This window comes from Hetaerina americana, unplaced genomic scaffold (assembly GCF_022747635.1).
Source record: "Hetaerina americana unplaced genomic scaffold, ioHetAmer1.1.p SCAF_1, whole genome shotgun sequence".
Lineage (NCBI taxonomy): Eukaryota > Metazoa > Arthropoda > Insecta > Odonata > Calopterygidae > Hetaerina > Hetaerina americana.
The window spans coordinates 1,476,501-1,482,500 of record NW_027286069.1 but is presented as its reverse complement, the minus strand read 5'-3'; the positions used below and the strand labels follow the sequence as shown (position 1 = coordinate 1,482,500).

Below are 6,000 nucleotides of genomic sequence, written 5' to 3'. Positions count from 1 at the left end.
GGAAAGGGAAATGTGGTGCTTGTAGTGGATTATGCTTTTAAAATGAATATACATACAAAATGTGTTAGCATATTGCCAATTAGGCTCTTCAAATACTTTGAAAAATAGTTAAACCTGTATAATATTACATAAACTTTTATTATAATGATAATCAAATCGTATTCCACGTCATAGCATTTTATTTTTTATTATTTTGCTTTTGCATATCGAAATACTCCCACCAAGGGTTTTTTCAACTTCCGCATGTATATTACGGGCACTTGCTGCTAATTAATTAAATTTATAATCAACGATTAATTGCAACGAAGAGGCTGTGAACTGTTTGTTGTGATTTTTGAGGTGCCAAACCTATTGTCAATATTGATTTTTTGTTGAACACTCTACCGATGCTATAGTCAAAAAGGCCATCATTATCAGGAGTAAGAACTTAACAGCAGGGAAGAAAGCAGTAACGAAGGACTGTCCGTGGTCACCTAGTTGGCTGAAATATCGGTATAGAGAACCACAACGTTGGTAGTAGGATTGACACTTTACAAAAAATCAATTTCAATGAGATTCCACGGTCAGTTAACCATCACTCTTCATACTGTATGGGCTACTATTTTGGCTCATCTGATGATTGATTTCTATTTGTAGTTAGTGCCTTTCAGAGAAGGTAATCGGAGGGAAAATTTCGTGTGTTTGTAAGTGTATGTATATGTTTGTGTGTGCATAAATCTTGGAATTATATATTTTAGACATAGAATTATATACATTTATATAGTTTTTAAATATTTTGTAATGGTTTCATAGAAGAAAGGGCTTGTGAGTATAATGCGGAGCCACGTGATCTTCCTACGATCGGGCTCTGCCCAGTGTGTGGACAATGCATTGCCCACCCTCAACACATAGACCTCGTCAGCTGGCTCGCGTTCCGTGACGGAGCCGGGACTTCAAATTCCGAGCAGTGGGTCCATCTCAATGGGGGATGATCCTGCGTAAAACCTCTTACTGGGTTCCAAGAAATTAAACATTTTGTCACGCTCAGCCTATTGCCAAAAATTTCTTGAGAACTTTTTCCCACCCCTCCCCATCTCCTCACTTTATTTAACCTCTTTATATTGCACACTTGTACATGCAATATCCGATCCTTAATACTCCAAATACTCAATTAGCCCAAAGAAAATATGGCAAAAATACTGTATAGCTGTCGTAAATAGCATTTCAAGTTTCTCTAGATCATATCTTAAGTATATAAAGACATAATTAGTTAAATTAAAAATTGGAGAAAACCTCTGTTAGCAATGTTTTGTCAGGATCATTGCTTAAAGGCAATAGAAATTTCAGTATGAATTGAATTATTGAATGAATTTTAACGATTTTAATGCTATACCATATACCCTATAATGCTCCTATACGTATTATAAGGCTGATATGGGTGGCCTAAAGTTTATTTTTTTTAATAATTTAAAATTCACGCCAGAAAATGAAATGAAAGAAACCCTCCAACCAGCGTACTTATTTGGGGGGAGAGGTGGAAAGGGTCCTAATGGGAAATATTTTGTGGCGGCACTTTTGCTAATGTGAATCGGGGTTAACGTAAAAACTCATGAGTAAAGAAGGCTCCATTAACATACGAATAAATTTTGTTCCGTACATAGATTTGATGAAGTCTAAAAACAATTCAAAATTATTAATTCCGTCTATTATGTCATTTGTCACGCGCACACAGTCTTTCGCATATCTACCCCCCTAAAATAGCTTTATTCATGGCTCGTATCGTTGCGAAAGCGACTTATCTTGTTGCGAGTAGTTGTAATTAGCTACCTGGATGATTAGTTAACCCCTTGTAAATACTAGTTATATGACTGCAATTAATGTGGCCATTGCCGTAAATACGACAAAACATATTCATACAAATTTATTTGATTGCTTTTTATGCTAATAGATGACACTTGCTACAGTGGCCCTTGTCTCAAGTACACGAAAGGTCCGCAAGATAACAGCACCAAAGGCAAACATCGACGTCATTTCCGCCACAGTTGCCCGAGCATCGATTACTTGTTCCAGTGAGAGTGTGGAGGGGATCCTGTCTGTTGACAATGTGAGAAGCCTGATGGGAAATCCGCATTTCCTACGAAGTGAACATGTAGTTTGTAAATTGTGATTACTGACTGGTTTGAACAATCTCACCGTGCCTAGTTTTATTATCGAATGCCTCTCCTAATTTCCTGAGAATTTCCACTGTCCTCTCTCAAAACGCGGGAGTTAAATCATCGAAGTCAACTATATAAATGATAATTAACATAATTTTAGAGGTGTCATAAGTTGTTCCATCGGCTAAGAAAGGTGAACTGTTTCGTCGTTATTTCATTCAGCATGTTGGAATTTCCCCTCTGATCGTAGGAAAATGTTACTGGGACCCTTTCCAGAAATCTTCGAGGATTTGCTGTAGTCCGAAAGGAGGTAAATATCATTTTCGCCTTTTGTTAATGTGTTTTTATAGAGGTTATGGCCTGACCCGAATAATTTACGAAGAATATAAATATGTACATTTTGCTAGCGGATTTATTTTCGTTCTCTACAAATGTCATAGAAAATCATTCGGCATAAAACATTTTGAATTTTACTGGCTAAAATTTAATGTATATAACTAGTATATGCTGCATGTATTTGTTTTATGTGTTAGTATTAATTAGTCTCGTCTATTTTAAGATAAATGAAATCAAAGTGGAATAGGGATTTACCTGTACATGGGCTCTCTAAGTGCTCTTGTGGTATTAACTGATATTTAGTAAATTTGCCCGGTAGAACTGTTTGTTGGAATGGTGTTACACTCTCCTGTTAACATTAGCTCTTTAGGAAGGTGAAAAGAAATAAAATCAGGGCACGGCGATTGCTCTGAACTTAGTTTTTAATCAGATGTACAAGTACAGTTATTATCAGTTATACTTCTATAGTTATTTTAACATTTCCGTATGACGTTAATTGCATGCATTATAATACATACCGCCTCATCTTGCGCATCATTAAATTAGGAGTAAAGATTAAGAACGGGAATGACTGCAGTCGTCATCTTATGATTGTAATGGTATTGTAGATTAATTGAAACGTCAACTAATAGTTGTTACATACTCTAAATTGAAAGGGAAGAAATTGTTTCTGAATCATTTGGAACGTGAATTTTGAAAATTCTTCACGTTCACATAGAAATGGTATTTTGTGTTTGTAGTGTATAAAATACTCGTTAAACGAATGATCTCATCTTGGGTTCCACGCTTTTAAAAATTGGAATTTTTATCTAAATTTGAAATTTTTAATCATATGGCTAGTTTCAGGGCAATAAAAGGTAGAATTAAATGTCATCTAGTTTTTGTACTATCAGTTTAAAAAAATAATCGTTTTAAAAAGCATCGATAGCTTTCCGTGAACCGACAGTTCCATTGGTTAGCCGAGTATGGTGTTCTGTTTAACATTATTTTTTTATATAAATAGTTTGTCTTGTTTTTCAAAATATGTATTGTTCATTGCCTTCGTGTTTTCCGTACGCATGTATAAAGGGAAGTTAGATTCGACACCTGAAGTTATTAACAAAATCATCAGGAAATTCATGAGTGCAATTTACAAGTACAATGGCATATAGTATTTCGGATAACGCTCTGGTGGGGTTGTGCATCCGCTAGCTTTAAGAAAAATGCCTAAAACTTCTCACGAATGCTGAGGGAGGCTTGTTTATTTTATACGTAAAGTGATCCGCGAAAGAAATACGAGTCGATCCAATGGAATACTATGTTAGAAAACAATATCTACATAAAAGGTACCTTGGTTTTATTTTGTAGTAATATATGTCCCTGGTGCTGTTGAAGGTAGTCAGATACGTCTGAATGTTTCTTCTCCCGATTAATTCTCATTCAGTGTTGGTAAATTTGCCGTAAAATCAGAAATACATATAATTCACTTTGCTGAACTTTGGCTACTGTAGTTTTACGCTTTGAGTGATGCATTCGTATTCTCGTACATACTTCATCGTTCAAACTATAAAAATTTCCTCAGTCTTTGTGGTTTTGTCGTGTATCCATCTCCATTACCAGAATCTTTTGAGAGCAGCCGCCGCCGTCGCATAAAACAGAATTTGTTATCAGCGTTAGTACGAGAAATTTCCCATCAAGATTCAGTTTAGGTGTTTCATGCTGACTGGTGTAAAAAGTAAAAATTTTCTGAATGGCATGCTGTCAACACCTTTTTCTCTGTTTAAAATATCCAATGAGGCATCTATAGTCGATAGTTTTTATCATAAATACTATAAGTTAATGAATTTTTTATCAATTTATTTTTCTTCGTTGACAGATTGCGAACTCGATCCATCGCATTTTCATAATATGCTTTTGTATTAATTCTTAACACTTCGAAAGAATGTCCACGAATGTTCACGTAAGATATATGTGGACTGTTCCATATTTCCGTCATTCTCTGCTTTCTGTTAATGATTCTGTCAAAATTGCGATTCTCGTGGCGTGGGTCAGTTAGATTTAGTAGATTATAGGCGTGGAATTCGAATTAGAAGTGGTGGTTATTAGGAAAGGCGACCGACTGCTGAGGACATTTGCGCCATCAGAGATGTATGGGAATGGAAGAAGAAACCCGGCGTCGTCATTAGTCGTGTCGTAACGATAGGCGCCAAGGGGTCCATATTATAACGTCCCATCCGGCGTACTTGTGTCATCTCCGCGACATCATGTTAGGGATCGAGAAGCCCCAGAAAAAAAATGTGCCGTCTCCAGGATTCGAACCCGGGCCCAGTGCATTACCTGAACCACACCGCACCATCTCAATCCCTAGAATATAATGAAATCGTCAAGAAATTCGCATTTTACCTCCTTTCATTACATTTTTTTATGTCCTATAGTGTCATTTAAGCACAGGAAATATAAGACTGGGAAAGCTGGAAGTCCTGTCAGTTTCGGTCGGAGAGACACTAGATTGTGAAGTTAGTTATTTCTGAAGACAATCGAATGTTATTTTATAGCTGGTAAGTTTAATGATGGGTGCATATATTTTTTGACTGCCAGGAAGTAAATGAATGTACATGTGCACAGGAAGCACGGAAATGAGTTATCTTTAGTGGACTGATAACCCGAAAAACGACCCTTGTTGGCCCGTATCAATTGCTCTGTTGAACGCACTTTTCCCGAGCGACCACATTTAATCGACTTCTTGGGATGCCATCATCACATTAATCTCAACAAGAGCATTAAGAGAATAGGAAAGTTATTTTTAAGTTGAAATTTTCTTCTTCTGAAAATGTTTTCGATTTCGGAATAATGGCAGTAGTATCACGCCCGCCACCTCTCACGCCAATAGACTGTTAATCTCACGTGGGATTTGAACATGTTAACAAGGTTTTTCGTCATCACGTGATACAAGTATTGTATTTGCTTCTTAAGCAGGATATCGGCCAGTTCCTTGAATTCGTTCGCAAACGTCCCCTTTCCTGTATAGAATACCCAGCTCCATCTGTACAGACATTACATGAGGTATTGGAAGATTCTTTGATCAAGGCGGGATGCCATGGTGCCGATTTTGTTCATGCCGGAATTAAATGTGGATGGGGAATTGAGGAATGTTGGAGATTTTCGGGTTGATCTTCCTGGTTGAGCGATGGGTCGGCCGGAGTACGAGCCGGAGGCCGCCCCTCGCCTGCCAAATGTTCTGAAATCCGCAATCCCCGTGGTACTTGGTATTTGTCTGATATTCTTGGAGTAGAACCTCTTTTACGATCATTTCTCTTCCTCATTGCTGCATTACAAATATTTTACGACAGACATTCATGCGCAAAGGAATAATAATTAGCGCAAGGGTTATTTCACACGGTTATCATATGTCGCGGAAGGTGTGATCCTTTTTGCATTTACTTCAGGGGCCATTGATATCACGTTTAAAAGTGTATTTTTTATCAGATGCAAGCAGAAAACTGCTGTGCGCCGTTACTCTATGTTGTAGTTTAATTTATATGTCGACGAA

General features: G+C 37.2%; 1 protein-coding gene across 1 annotated transcript in view; it reads left to right on the top strand.

Annotated features, from left to right (window-relative positions):
- The first annotated feature begins 2,053 nt into the window (after positions 1-2,053).
- Sema1a (semaphorin 1a) overlaps positions 2,054-6,000 on the top strand; it is a 303,018-nt gene continuing 299,071 nt past the window's right edge. The window contains exon 1 of the mRNA XM_071584531.1: positions 2,054-2,445. The gene's annotated coding sequence lies outside the window, so the exon portion shown is untranslated. The remainder of the gene's footprint in view (positions 2,446-6,000) is intronic.